The sequence below is a fragment of the Daphnia pulicaria genome, chromosome 2, assembly GCF_021234035.1.
Source record: "Daphnia pulicaria isolate SC F1-1A chromosome 2, SC_F0-13Bv2, whole genome shotgun sequence".
Taxonomy (NCBI): domain Eukaryota; kingdom Metazoa; phylum Arthropoda; class Branchiopoda; order Diplostraca; family Daphniidae; genus Daphnia; species Daphnia pulicaria.
The window spans coordinates 3,995,596-4,010,782 of record NC_060914.1 but is presented as its reverse complement, the minus strand read 5'-3'; the positions used below and the strand labels follow the sequence as shown (position 1 = coordinate 4,010,782).

The window sequence follows — 15,187 nt, the reverse complement described above, 5'->3', positions numbered from 1 at the left end:
ACAGTTATTTAAAACGTAGCAAATTTACTATTATAAAATTAATGAAGTAACAAAACAGAAATATGGAACTGAAGTAAAACTATATTCATTTCAATTATATTTACTATAGTTTTCCAGCCAAATAACTTCAGTTATTCAACCTTTCCTCATACTACAGTTTAACTGCAATTCTCTTTTAGCTGGGTATCTGCTATTGTAGATACTGGGGCCTTCTCCACAAACACATTAAAGTCTGCTGTTAGCAAATTTGTTTGAGTCCATCAACCACGAAATTGACAAACTATTGATCACCAGTATCATTTTTAACTTCTACTAGTGCAATTGGACTATTTTTATGTTTTCTACGTCTTTTAGGTAAGTGTGTAGTCCATGTGTCTCTTTTATTACCACGTCACATTGAATAGTGGAAAAATTAGTTGAATTATCATTTAGTGGAAGTTGTGGAACGTGAAACATTGCACAATGGGCCGATGTGCTGTCGAAGAAATAGCCAGACTCTATTTTTATGGAACTAAGTGAGTAGCTGGAAAGTAGATTTTTAAGTCCACCTGCCAGGTGAACTCTACTTAAAAGCACTTTTTAACTTCCATACTGATAGCATGCACAATGGATAGTTAACTCCATCGAATTATATATCTGAAATCTCTTCAAGGTTATAATTGGCTACTTTATGTACAACTAAATCATTAAATACCAAATATGTGGATGGATTGCCATCATACTTTTCAGCCTATCATGTAGGACATTCTAATGGTCCAGTGGTTGCATGGTTATCCATGGATTCATACAAGCAGTTGCCTTTAGTGTTAGAAATACCTGGGATGTGCCATTCATCTACATAAATGTGAAAAACATTTCTGATCTCTATCCCTTCTCCAAGCTGTATCTGTTTGTTCCAGCCAAGTTTTCCTCCTATCTTTAGTACTTCTGTAAGTGAAGCTCTATTTTTTATTTTAATTGTATCACGACGAACTGGAGCTTTAATTTATGATGCAACAGCACCAATATCGTAAATTGTAAGGCGCAGTCTTGTGCGCCATATTACGTCTTGTAACAATCACTACTTTGTATTCAGTAACCCCGCCCACAAACATTCTTTCCCCCTGTTTTCTCACTTTTCTGCTCTTTATGGCTGTATACAACTTGAGACCCCTTTTAAGACTTCACTTGTCGATCCAATCTTTAATTGCCCTCGTCTACGGTTGACACTCTTAACCAATGCATTAGCCGCGTGGGAATATATAAACTTTCGTCGCATATTTTTAGAGTCAGAATAGTCATAACTCTCAGTCATCTACTTCTCGTCTGCAACACTAAGTTGAACATTTTTTGTCAATCGTATTCTGTGTTGAGTGCAATAATTCTAGTTCTACCTAAAACTTTTATTTGAATCATTTTTTCTTTTTTTGAAGTAAGTTCGCCTTTTGTGCCTTAAAAAAGTGCCTTACAAAATTCAAAGGTAATCTAAAATAATATTTTTGTCATTTACATATTAAGTAGTAGTGTCATGTATAGCAATATTTCCTCCAAAAAATATAATCTCGTTCCAGGGTAAATTAGATCTATCATGTCGGTCTTTTCTGCCTAGGTACATTGATAGAATATGTAGTGTAATATATTGAGCGACCCGTTTTCCCAACATGTCCTCTCCGACTTAAGACAAGGCTTTGTCTGAAACTTTTCATGTAACAGACAAAGACATGTCTTAAGTTTTCCTTATTTTTATTACATTGCCTCCTTATATTTGTTATACATTTATTTTATCCCTTTTCAATTCACAGTATAAACGTCCAAACGTTTATATTCCCTTTCATAATTTTATAAAAAAAATTCTGTTTTAATGGTATGGGTGACATAAAAAATTTCAGACAAAGACATGTCTTAAGTTTTCCTTATTTTTATTACATTGCCTCCTTATATTTGTTATACATTTATTTTATCCCTTTTCAATTCACAGCATAAACGTCCAAACGTTTATATTCCCTTTCATAATTTTCTAAAAAATTTTCTGTTTTAATAGTATGGGTGACATAAAAAATTTCAGACAAAGCCATGTCTTAAGTTTTCCTTATTTTTATTACATTGCCTCCTTATATTTGTTATACATTTATTTTATCCCTTTTCAATTCACAGCATAAACGTCTAAACGTTTATATTCCCTTTCATAATTTTATAAAAAAAAATCTGTTTTAATGGTATGGGTGACATAAAAAAATTCAGACAAAGCCATGTCTTAAGTTTTTCTTATTTTTATTACACTGCCTCCTTACATTTGTTATACATTTATTTTTTCTCTTTTCAATTCACAGCATAAACGTCCAAATGTTTATATTCCCTTTCATAATTTTATAAAAAAATTTCTGTTTCAATGGTATGGGTTACATAAAAAATTTCAGACACAGCCTTATCTTAAGTCGCAGGGTCGAGGGTTGCACATTTTGAGAATTTTTTTTCTTTTTATCTTAGCATTTCTTTAAAAAACTTAAACCTTAGCGTAAAGCAATTATCAAGTTTACTTCAAGATTTGAAAAAAACATTTTTTGAAAATTCTTCCCATTTTCATTGTTGGAGCTTGGATACGCTGCTTAAAAAGTCGGTAAATTTTTAATGTGTAGATATTCACAAATGGCCTCCGGCGGTAAAATTTGCAGGGTAGAGGTTTTGTTATATTGACTCCGGCGGTAAATTTGCAGGATAGAGGATATTAACGCTTTGCCTCCGGCGGTAAATTAGTAGTGTAGAATTTTTCACGCATTGCTTCCGGCTGTTTTTTTTTTCAATATGTATATTCTTTAATTTTACTGTTTAGTTTTGTGTAAAATTTTTTTTTTTCGCGAAATTTTGACTTGTCTGAGTCATGGCTAACAAAAGCATCCGTAAAAAAAAATTTATCCTTATAAAAAGTAAGACCATAACTGAAATTGAACCATCAAACTCTGTAATACTAAGCCGGTGCTATAACCATTATGCTATTACAAATTACATATATTATCATTTAAAAAATATATATATTGTTTTGCGTCAACGCCGTGTTTTTTACGTGAAAAATTTTCTATTACGATATATCGTCGGTACCACATCTTGGCTGCGCTTACCCATCCCCTGAAACGCCGTTATTCACGATAATTGATGTAGGCGGGAGTGGGCTTGAACCACCATACTTGACATCTTAAAACCAGAGCCATAGCCACTACACCGTCAGCTGATGTGAATGTGTAACCTTTGCTAGATTCAATTGGCCTCCGGCGGTAAATTTGTAGGGTAGAGATGTTCAAGCATTGCCTGACATAAGATATTCACGCACGATTGAATTAAACGGACGCGACAACGAATACGATTGCGGTCGCGGGGCAGACGAGTAGCGCACGATCGTTCATTATTTTAGTGCTTATTGCGGGTCCGTCCGTTATTTTAGCGCTAAGCAAAATCCGTCATCTGTTTTAAGCGGCTCGCACAGCAATAAACAGTTTCGTTGAATATTTTGTGCTAGATCTAGCACAAATCTAAGCGTGCGTGGCGATAATGATTGCATTTTGTTTAACTTTTGTGAATTGCGCTAAACGTAGCGCAATTAAGTTCATTGATAGCATTTACGAAACGAGGAGAACCAGCTAAAATAAATATTTTCAGCGAAAAATCGATAAGTCAAATATTTCGTGCTAGATCTAGCGCTATGTAAGCGCGCTTGTCGAAAATGATTTAATTGAGATTAACGCACGCGCGATGCGCTAAATTCTGTGCAATACATTTCACATATAATTTACGAAACGCTTAGCGCCACTTAACGCACATCGCATTTAAGTAAAATGAACGGGCGCACTTCTCGTAAATTTTGGCTTGAAATTAATGGCGCTAAATTTTGCGCATCTTGCAGACTCATACACATAGGCTAAAAGAGCGCCTGTAATTTGATCTATTGGCCTGTATAGAAATGTACAGTCACGCGCATGTCTATTTTTAGCGATTATTGCGGGCTGGTTCGCCATTTTAGCGCTTGCGCTAATTTTTTTCTTCTTAATAACTTACGCGCGATTAAAAAAATTTTGTGCGCTACTTAACGCGCATCACACTAAACGAGCTCTCTCATCAATTTTCATATGAAATTTATCCCGCTAATATTTTAACCATAAAATTCACTTGCTGGCGACGACACGTACACAGATTAGTCCGTTTATGGGTTTCACGACGGTCGATCTGTCCCGGTTGATCGGCTACCCGTCGTTGACGGCTTTTCTTTACGGCCGAGAGACCTCGCTACTCAATAAATAAAACAAATTATAATTTAAAACCAAAATTTGCGAGAAGCGCGCTTGTTGAATTTACTTAAATGCGATGTGCGTTAGCCTTAAGTAGCGCAGAATATTTAATTTAGCGCTTGCGCGTTTCGCTAATAAAATAATGAAAATAACCGCGCTAAATTTTGCTTATCGTGAACAAGTTTATCACAAGTAAATGACAAGCGCAATGCGAGCTTACATCGCGCAAGATCCAGTCTAGATCTAGCGCGAAATATTTGACTAATCTATATTTCGCGCTAAATATTTTTTTACCTGGATATCCGGGTTTCGTAAATTATATAATGAACTTGATAGCGCTACGTCTAGCGCATCCCGCAAAAGTTAAGCACAAATAAATCATTAGCGCCATGAGCGCTAAGAAAGATAGCCCTAATTCTTGCTCGAAATAATTGACTTCGTTATTTTTCGTGCAGTGAGCCGCCAAGAACGGGATGGGCGACGATTACGCTTAAATAACGGACGGGTGCGTGTGCTACTCGTCTGACCGCTGTCGCCACAATCGTTTTCCTTGTCTCACCTGTTTAATAAATTTTAGTGCGATACGCGTTAGGTAGCGCAATAACGTATTTATTTAATCGCTTTCGCGTTTCGTAATAAATCTGACGAAATGGATTTTCGATAAAGTATAGCGCATCCGGCATCGCGTGCTATAGTGAAGCACAAGTAAATTATTAGAAGCCTACTACGCGTTTAAAAGTGTATGCTGTTATTTCCGCTTTGCCAGCAGCCTGAAATAGCGGACAGGCGACTAGCGCTAGATCTAGCACGAATGATTTGACTTTTTTAGCGCTAATGTCCGTTTCTGAGCGAAGAATCACCTGTCTATACTGTTTTAGGCGGCTCACTCCGCGCAAATAATTAATTCAAAAATATCGTGCTAGATCTAGCTCATAAGCGCGCATTGCACTAATGATCTGGATAACTTGCTTGTGATAAGCTAAATAGCGCACGATAAATATCATCATAAAATTTAAGAAACGAGCAAGTGCTAAAAATAATATTTTACCCTTAAATTCCGTGCTGGCCAGACTAGTGAGACTACCGCTTGCTTGCAACGACACACATGTGGTTCATGTAGTCGCAAAGGGGCAGTACTGCAATCCCGGAATAAAACGGCGAAATATTACCGCAATAAATTTCAGCCCAAACTTTGCGGGATGTGCTTCCGTTGTATTTACTTTAATTCGATGCGCGTTAAGTAGCTATATGAATTAATTTTTTTAATAGAATTGAATTTTTTCTTTAATATTATGATAAAATTCATGGCGAAGAATAATAAATAACAATAAATAGCAAATTGTGCGTAAGTTAATCTTAATTAAATCATAAGCGTCATGCACGCTTATTAGCGAGAAATCTAGCGCGAAATATTTAACGTAATTATTTTCATGGAGTGAGCTTCTGAAAGAGTGGACAGGCGACGCTTAGCGATAAAGTAACGTGTGATGCTCAAAATTTGGCGCAATTTATTTCAGCCGGAAATTTGCCAGAAGTGCGACAGTTAAATTTAGCTTACTTGATTATGATGCGCGGTAAGCAGCGTTAAATATTTATTTCAGTGCTTGCGCGTTTCATAAATAATAGGATGAAATAAATTAGAATAAATTTAGCGCAACGTGCGCAAGTTAATCAAAAAAACATTAGCACAATTCGCGCTTACATAGCACTAGATCTAGCATGAATTAGCCTATTTGACTTCGTAATTTTTAGAGCTAAAGATTTATTATAGCGGTTTATCTTCGTTTCATAAATTATACTATATTAAACTTGATTGCGATTAATTTATCGCATCCCTCAAAAGTTAAGGAAAAATTAATCGTTATTAGCGCCATGCTCGCTTAGATAGCAATATAGATCTAGCGCGAAATATTTGACTTTGTTTTTTTTTGTTCACTGAGCAGACGGGCGGCACTTAGCGCTAAAATAATGGATGGCCAGATCCGTGATAAGCACTAAAATAACGGACAAGCGTTCGGTACTCGTCCGACAAGTCACCGCAATCGTTTTTCTTGTCGCGCCCATAATAATATTTGATACAATGCGCGTTTATTAGCGCAAACTATTTATTTCAGCGCTTGTGCGTTTCGTAAATTTACGAATTTAGCGCTTCGTTCGCAAGTTAAGTACAAATAAATTATGAGAGCAATTGACTTGATTGCGATGCGCGTTATGTTTGTATGATATGTAGCGCTAAATATTTATTTTAGCGCTTATATCGCTCTTTTATAATATGATGGAATTAATTGCGCGTCATTTAGATCATCGCGCGAAAGATAATTTCAATTTATTTTTTAGCGCCATGCGCGCTTAATATATAGCGCTAAATCTAAAACGAATATATATATCTAAAACAACTTTCAGCATTCATAAATTTTCTCATAAATAAAATATATCTAAAATAAATCTGGCTGGATATAAAATATATCGCACATATGTAATCTTCGCGTTTACCTTTCGCTTAGTAGCGCTATATATAATAGTCCCTTGTCTATAAAGCGCAAAGGGCTAAAATGGGGAGGAGTTTGTTTGTGTTTCTGTCTGTTTGTTTGTCCGTAGGTGTGAACGCACGCTGTGATTGGTCGAGCTTACCACCGGAGGCAATACGTCATCACATCTATCTTACAAGGATACCGCCGGAGGCTATGTCGCTCTACACTGCGAATTTACCGCCGGAGGTCGTGCGGGATTTCTCTACCCTACAAATTTACCGCCGGAGGCCAAGCGTGAATATCCTATGTCAGGCAATGCGTGAACATCTCTACCCTACAAATTTACCGCCGGAGGCCAATTGAATCTAGCAAAGGTTACACAATTTTAGCAGCTGACGGTGTAATGGCTATGGCTCTGGCTTTAAGATGTCAAGTATGGTGGTTCAAGCCCACTCCCGCTTACATCGTTTATCGTGAATAACGGCGTGTCAGGGGATGGATACGTGCAGCCAAGGTGCGGTCCCGACGATATATCGTGATAGAAAATTTTTCACGCAAAAAACACGGCGTTGACGCAAAAAAATATATATATTTTTTAAATAGTTAAATTTAATCTGAAATAGCATAATGGTTACAGCACTGGCGTGATAATGAAGAGATTCATGGTTCGATTGATGTGATAGCCTTTTTTTTTATAAGGATAAATTTTTTTTTACGGATGCTTTTGTTAGCCATGACTCAGACAAGTCAAAATTTGGCGAAAAAAAAAATTTTTACACAAAACTAAACAGTAAAATTACAGAATATACATATTGAAAAAAAAACAGCCGGAAGGAATGCGTGAAAAATTCTACACTACTAATTTACCGCCGGAGGCAAAACGTTAATATCCTCTATCCTGCAAATTTACCGCCGGAGTCAATATAACACAACCTCTACCCTGCAAATTTACCGCCGGAGGCCATGTGTGAATATCTACACATTAAAAATTTACCGACTTTTTAAGCAGCATATCCAAGCTCCAACAATGAAAATGGGAAGAATTTTCAAAAAATGTTTTTTTCAAATCTTGAAGTAAACTTGATAATTGCTTTACGCTAAGGTTTAAGTTTTTTAAAGAAATGCTGAGATAAAAAGAAAAAAAATTCTCAAAATGTGCAACCCTCAACATATGCTCTGCGACTTAAGATAAGGCTGTGTCTGAAATTTTTTATGTCACCCATACCATTAAAACCGAAATTTTTTAGAAAATTATGAAAGGGAATATAAACGTTTGGACGTTTATGCTGTGAATTGAAAAGGGATAAAATAAATGTATAACAAATATAAGGAGGCAATGTAATAAAAATAAGGAAAACTTAAGACATGTCTTTGTCTGAAATTTTTATGTCACCCATACCATTAAAACAGAATTTTTTTTAAGAAAATTATGAAAGGAAATATAAACGTTTGGACGTTTATGCTGTGAATTGAAAAGGGATAAAATTAATGTATCACAAATATAAGGAGGCAATGTAATAAAAATAAGGAAAACTTAAGACATGTCTTTGTCTGTTACATGAAAAGATTCGGACAAAGGCTTGTCTTAAGTCGGAGAGGACATGTTGTGCGAAGCGAGCACTCTACCTCTGAGTTACAGCTCCTTAACATTTGTTCGTTTGCTTTGAGTGACTTTTAACGATTGCGACACGTATGTGTTTTCAATGGAGAAGAAGATTTAAAGTGAAAAAGAATAAAACTTGAAAGGAAGGTTTTGTAAAGAGTGGGGTACGAACCCACGCCTTCTTCGAAGACCAGAATGCCAAGTAACGGATTCTACAAGATTACCTATTAATCTATTATTTGAATGAGAATCTTAAGTCTGGCGCCTTAACCACTCGGCAATCTTGACATTGTCAACGCAATAACTACTTATATTGCAATGTGGTGTAAACTAGGTGTATTGAGAAGAGCACACAATTGTAACAATGACAGGGCAAAATATCAATAATTAATGGCAATTGTATGCTTTTCTGTTCAATTTTCGAAGATCATTGCAGGTTTAATCGAAAGTGCCACAACCGAATGGCCGTCAGAAAATACCGCTGGGACGACAAAAGCCGGTTTCTACCAGTAGAAGAAAAAGAACGATAAGAAAGATTATTCCCTATCGTTTTGAAAGTACTTGTTTGATCACTGGGTATTTACACTTTTCACGAGATATTCGTAAGAATGTTGAATGTGGTTTCATTCTGTTGGCAGACCTAACAAAGGTCTTTATGTTTTTAACCGAAAGTGATTATAGTATGGAGTTGCGGAAGATTGAACTCCGGGCTTTCCGCATGCAAAGCGAACACTCTACCACTGAGTTACAACCCCTTGACAATTGAGACTACCAGTATGTTCCTGATACTTGCTTTTTACCACTCGATTATTTGCACTACCTTGGAGTTGCGGAGGATTGAACTCCGGTATTCTCACATGCGAAGCGAGCACTCTACCTCTGAATTACAACCCCTTAACTTATGCTCGTTTGCTTTGAGTGACTGACTGACTGTTAACGATTGTGACACGTTTGTGTTTTCAATGGAGAAGAAGATTTAAAGTGAAAAAGAATAAAACTTGAAAGGAAGGTTTTGTCAAGAGTGGGGTACGAACCCACGCCTTCTTCGAAGACCAGAATGCCAAGTAACGGATTTCACAAGATTACCTATTAATCTATTATTTGAATTAGTATCTTAAGTCTGGCGCCTTAACCACTCGGCCATCTTGACATTGTTAACGCAATGACTACTTATCGGTTAGGTATATTTATCCCTGAGGTATATTTATATACGAAGGTCCTTAACAATATAGGGTGTGGGGTATAGGGGGTAGGGTAGTAGTAGCTAGTAGTGAAATTCAGAGGGTTTAATGTCCATTTAGTTATCCTTTATACGTTTCTTCCCTGAATGACCAATCGTCACCAAATTTTGTACATAATTCTGTCAAAATTTGATACATGTCCTAACGGGGTTTCATTTGTTTTCATTACTGTTTTAAAAATTTAATTTGCGTACTTGTTACCTAGCTGGTTGCCGAATCCTAGGCAGTGAATTCGCTTTTTTGCGTAACCTTCCAACTGTCAGTGCATGCTCAGCAGTGTAAACAAAAAGAAAAAAAAAGTTTGGATCTTCCCTAGCAAGACAAGTTTTCTGCTATGGGAGTGGAGAGTATTAATTATTTGATTTGGTTTTTATGTTCGATTTCGATTTCGTCTTTTTCTTCTTTTTACTTTGTATTTTCCCACTTTTATTTTTTTAACCCTTTTAGTTTCATAATTAACTCTTTTTGTTTACTATTTTTTATCTTGATTTTAATAAATTTGGTTGTCAGTAAAATGTCTATGCCTCCTTTTTTAACAGTTAGTCATCAACCAAGAAGTTGAGGAACATTTTTAAAATGTTAGATTATATTCATTTTGAAGCTCTGGGTCATCTCTCCCTTCTTCCTCTGTCCTCTCCTCGGTCATCAAGATCTTCTTGCGGTCGTGAAGAGTTACCACCGATCTTCCACTTCCATTTACCTCCGAAAGCTTATTAAGAGGAATTTTTCAAAAATTTAGTTTTCTTTTCCGTATTGATCGAGATTCGAACCCCGAACCATGCGAATGGGAGCCTCGGTTGATGACCATTAGACCATCATTGTTACATAAATAGAAGGGAAAAAATGGGTATGATGGTAGTTCGCTATCTATTAGCCAAGACTCATGTAATGCAACATGTGACCGCATGATATAATTGTATTGTTACTATAGTAATAAGTGTTACTTTAACTTAATCTAAACATGAAGTGCGACGTGGGGTGGCGGGGCGAAGCGTCCGCCACACCTAAGTCGCACCACTCATAATATTATGAGTGGTGCGACTTCGAATATTACGAATATTATGATAATATTGACAGATTATTAGTCAATTAGTTAATAAGAATCAATTAATTTAAGAGAATAAAGGGAAACAAAATTTTCCAAACATAATAGTATGTATTTATCTACTATTTAACCTTGATTTTCTGTCTCCTTAACGTTTAAAAACATTCCCGAAGGACATTACCGAAGGAATCTTGTATACGAAGGTCCTTAACAATATAGGGTGTGGGGTATAGGGGGGAAGGGTAGTAGTAGCTAGTAGTGAAATTCAGAGGGTTGAATGTCCATTTAGTTATCCTTTATACGTTTCTTCCCTGAATGACCAATCGTCACCAAATTTTGTACATAATTCTGTCAAAATTTGATACATGTCGTAACGGGGTTTCATTTGTTTTCATTACTGTTTTAAAAATTTAATTTGCGTACTTGTTACCTAGCTGGTTGCCGAATCCTAGGCAGTGAATTCGCTTTTGTTTGCTTAACCTTCCAACTGTCAGTGCAGTGAGTGCTCAGCAGTGTTAACAAAAAGAAAAAAAGTTTGAATCTTCCCTAGCAATTCAAGTTTTGATGATATGATATTGATATTTTGATGATATTTGATTTGATTTTTATTGTTCTTGTTCGATTTCGTCTTTATTGTTCTTATTATTGCCTCTTTTTGTTAACTGTTTTTAATAAATGATGATCTTGATTTTAATAAATTTTTTGATCAAGTAAAATTTCTATTCCCCTTTTTTTTAACAGTTAGTCATCAACTAAGAAGTTGAGGAACATTTTAAAAATGTTTGATCATACAAATTTTGAAGCTCTGGGTCATCTCTCTCTTCTTCCCTTGTCCTCTCCACAGTCATCAAGATCTTTTGGCGGTCGTGAAGAGTTACCACCGATCTTCCACTTCCATTTACCTCCAAAAGTTTTTTAAGTGTAATTTTTCAAAAGTTACAAATGGCTTGATCGAGATTCGAACCCCAAACCATTCGAGTGGCAGCCCGGGTTGCTAACCATTTGACCAACATTGACACAAGACTTAAGGGAAAGCGTGGTCAGGTTGGTGTGTACACCAAACAATGTAACGAAAGACGAAGTAAAGCTATGGTAATATCGCTAGCGACGCTACCATCGGTATCGATTTTGGAACCGGTCGTAAAACACTTAGGTTATATGCCTGAATTAATATTTTTCAGCGGTGGTTTAATCTAACTGCTATAAGAGCACATCCAATTCTTTATAGTTAATATGTAACTAATAATTTTTCCAATTCCATGTTACTATAGTAATAAATGTTGCTAAAACTTAATCTAAACGACGTGGGGTGGCGGGGCGAAGCCTCCGCCACTCCTAAGTCGAACCACTCATAATATTAACAGATTATTAGTCAATTAGTTATAAAGAATCAATTATGAAAGAGAATAAAGGGAAAGAGAATTTTCCAAACGTTATAGTATGTATTAATCTACCATAACCTTTATTTTCTGTCTCTTTAACGTTTAAAAAAATTACCGAAGGATATTACCGAAGAAATCTTGTATTTTTTAAAAATTAGATTTCTTTTCTCTGATATTTCACGAAACGAAATGTCGATAATTGATGCCTATTTTTTCATCGTGTGGCTTTCAGGTCAAGTCAGCTATATCCTTATTATATATTTGGGGGACATAAACATCTTATGGTGATTTTGGCGAAATAAATTTTTTGCCATATTTCAGAAATTGATGTTTCCATAGTGTAGTGGTTATCACGTCGGCTTTACACGCTGAAGGTCCTCAGTTCGATCCTGGGTGGAAACAATTTGACAACTTTAATCCAAGTATGGAATTTCATTTCCTTTTGTACTTTCTCGATAATAGCCAATATCTGGACTTGTGTACTGCTATGTAAAATGTGTAATGGAAGAAGAGCGGTAGGAATCTTACACGCTAACTAGCTAGTCTGTACACTTAAAAGGGTGCCACTACCAAGTTGTATTTGTTTGGCTATTCGTCTGGTGTCATCCCAACGAAAAGCAGTCAAAACTGGCGCTTTTTTAACGCAACAATAACCGCTATACGAATATCACTTATGAGTATCTTAGCAGTAAATCCTCATAACCACCGATGTAGTTATCACCATAGTGCGAGCGATAATCCAAGTGCATTTTACCATGACATAATAGATAGTATTGGATTACAACGTTGATTTTTATGAGCCTGGCTAGCTCAGTCGGAACAGCATGAGACTCTTAAGTATTAATTGCAATTGTACACACGACCGGGGTTTTACATTTTTCGCTGAGATAATCGTACCTGGCAGGTTCTTTCTATATTGTGCGCAAATCTGCTACTGATACAGTGATAATTCTATGGTGTGATTATTGTTTTGTCACTATATGTTTGATGTAAATCTTTAAATAAATGATACAAAAGTTTCCATATAAACAGGTAAGCATGCAGAAAACCGCAAGTTATTTCATTTTAAAACATCTCAATGATGAACATCCGTTCTATAAGGGGGCACCCAGGTTTGAACTGGGGACATTTCGATCTGCAGTCGAATGCTCTACCACTGAGCTATACCCCCATAAATGTTTGTATGAGTTTACCTTCGACATTCTGGATTATAAGGTATTAATTTTGCGAAAAAAACCTTATCTTTTAATTTTTGTTTCACACAGGATGCGCAAACAAAGAATCATTTGGTTAATAATTGAGTTTCTATTGAACAGGAAGCCACGTCAGATATTTCAGTTATTTGAGTGAAGAAACTGTGTGTTATTAAATAATACTTCTTGAACAGCTTTAACGCAGATCAGTTTCCATAAGCTGATGAGAATTTCTTTCAAACTTTCAAAAGTCAGGCTGATATGTAGAAATATTTTTAGTGAGCTGATTTTCAAATTCAATAAACACAACAATGAAACAATTTAACTGAATAAACCCAATAATAGTTCATTCCCTGTATTAGATTCAACTTAATAGGGGGCATCCGTGGTTGAACCGTGGACATTTCGATCTGCAGTCGAATGCTCTTCCACTGAGCTATACCCCCGACATTTTTACATTTTACCGCGTATTTGTATTATTCCTCCATTTTAATTAAGAGTTTCTGACTCTGAAATATCGATTGATATTTTTTAAAAATTAGATTTCTTTTCTCTGATATTTCCCGAAACGAAATGTCGATAATTGATGCCTATTTTATCATCGTGTGGCTTTCAGGTCAAGTCAGCTATATCCTTATTATATATTTGGGGGACATAAACATGTTATGGTGATTTTGGCGAAATAAATTTTTTGCCATCTTTGTGAAACTGACGTTTTAATAGTGTAGTGGTTATCACGTCGGCTTTACACGCTGAAAATCCTCAGTTCGATTCTGGGTGGAAACAATTTTACAACTTTAATCCGAATATGGAATTTCATTTCCTTTTGTACTTTCTCGATAATAGCCAATATCTGGACTTGTGTACTGCTATGTAAAATGTGTAATGGAAGAAGAGCGGTAGGAATCTTACACGCTAACTAGCTAGTCTATACACTTAAAAGGGTGCCACTACCAAGTTGTATTTGTTTGGCTATCCGTCTGGTGTCATCCCAACGAAAAGCAGTCAAAACTGGCGCTTTTTTAACGCAACAATAACCGCTGAAGTTTTGACTTGATTACTGCAAAATGGTAATGTTACATCACTAGAGATAATTTTAAAACTATGCAGTCTATCATCCTAGCACTCATTACATACAAAGTAAAAAGATAAAATATAGGAATATCACTTATGTGTATGTTAGCAGTAAATCTTAATAACCACCGATGTAGTTTTCACCATAGTGCGAGCGATAATCCAAGTGCATTTTACCATGACATATTAGATAGTATTGGATTACAACGTTGATTTGTATGAGCCTGGCTAGCTCAGTCGGAACAGCATGAGACTCTTAAGTATTAATTGCAATTGTACACACGACCGGGGTTTTACATTTTTCGCTGAGATAATCGTACCTGGCAGGTTCTTTCTATATTGTGCGCAAATCTGCTACTGATACAGTGATAATTCTATGGTGTGATTATTGTTTTGTCACTATATGTTTGATGTAAATCTTTAAATAAATGATACAAAAGTTTCCATATAGACGTGAAATGCAGAAAACCGCAAGTTATTTCATTTTAAAACATCTCAATGATGAACATCCGTTCTATAAGGGGGCACCCAGGTTTGAACTGGTGACATTTCGATCTGCAGTCGAATGCTCTACCACTGAGCTATACCCCCATAAATATTTGTATGAGTTTACCTTCGACATTCTGGAGGATGCGCAAACAAAGAATCATTTGGTTAATAATTGAGTTTCTATTGAACAGGAAGCCACGTCAGATATTTCAGTTATTTGAGTGAAGAAACTGTGTGTTATTAAATAATACTTCTTGAACAGCTTTAACGCAGATCAGTTTCCATAAGCTGATGAGAATTTCTTTCAAACTTTCAAAAGTCAGGCTGATATGAAGAAATATTTTTAGTGAGCTGATTTTCAAATTCAATAAACACAACAATGAAACAATTTAACTGAATAAACCCAATAATAGTTCATTCCCTGTATTAGATT

General features: G+C 35.9%; 5 non-coding genes across 5 annotated transcripts; 1 reads left to right on the top strand and 4 right to left on the bottom strand.

Annotated features, from left to right (window-relative positions):
- Positions 1-9,013: 9,013 nt before the first annotated feature.
- Trnaa-ugc lies at positions 9,014-9,085 on the bottom strand. The gene has a single exon. It is a non-coding gene; the product is annotated as a tRNA-Ala (tRNA).
- Positions 9,086-9,343: 258 nt separating this feature from the next.
- On the bottom strand, positions 9,344-9,480 carry Trnal-uaa. The gene is made up of 2 exons: positions 9,444-9,480; positions 9,344-9,388 (listed from the first exon to the last, which is right to left on the bottom strand). It is a non-coding gene; the product is annotated as a tRNA-Leu (tRNA).
- A 2,847-nt stretch (positions 9,481-12,327) lies between these two features.
- Positions 12,328-12,400, top strand: Trnav-uac. The gene has a single exon. It is a non-coding gene; the product is annotated as a tRNA-Val (tRNA).
- Positions 12,401-13,097: 697 nt separating this feature from the next.
- Positions 13,098-13,169, bottom strand: Trnac-gca. Its single transcript has one exon. It is a non-coding gene; the product is annotated as a tRNA-Cys (tRNA).
- A 1,615-nt stretch (positions 13,170-14,784) lies between these two features.
- Trnac-gca lies at positions 14,785-14,856 on the bottom strand. Its single transcript has one exon. It is a non-coding gene; the product is annotated as a tRNA-Cys (tRNA).
- Between the last annotated feature and the right edge of the window lie 331 nt (positions 14,857-15,187).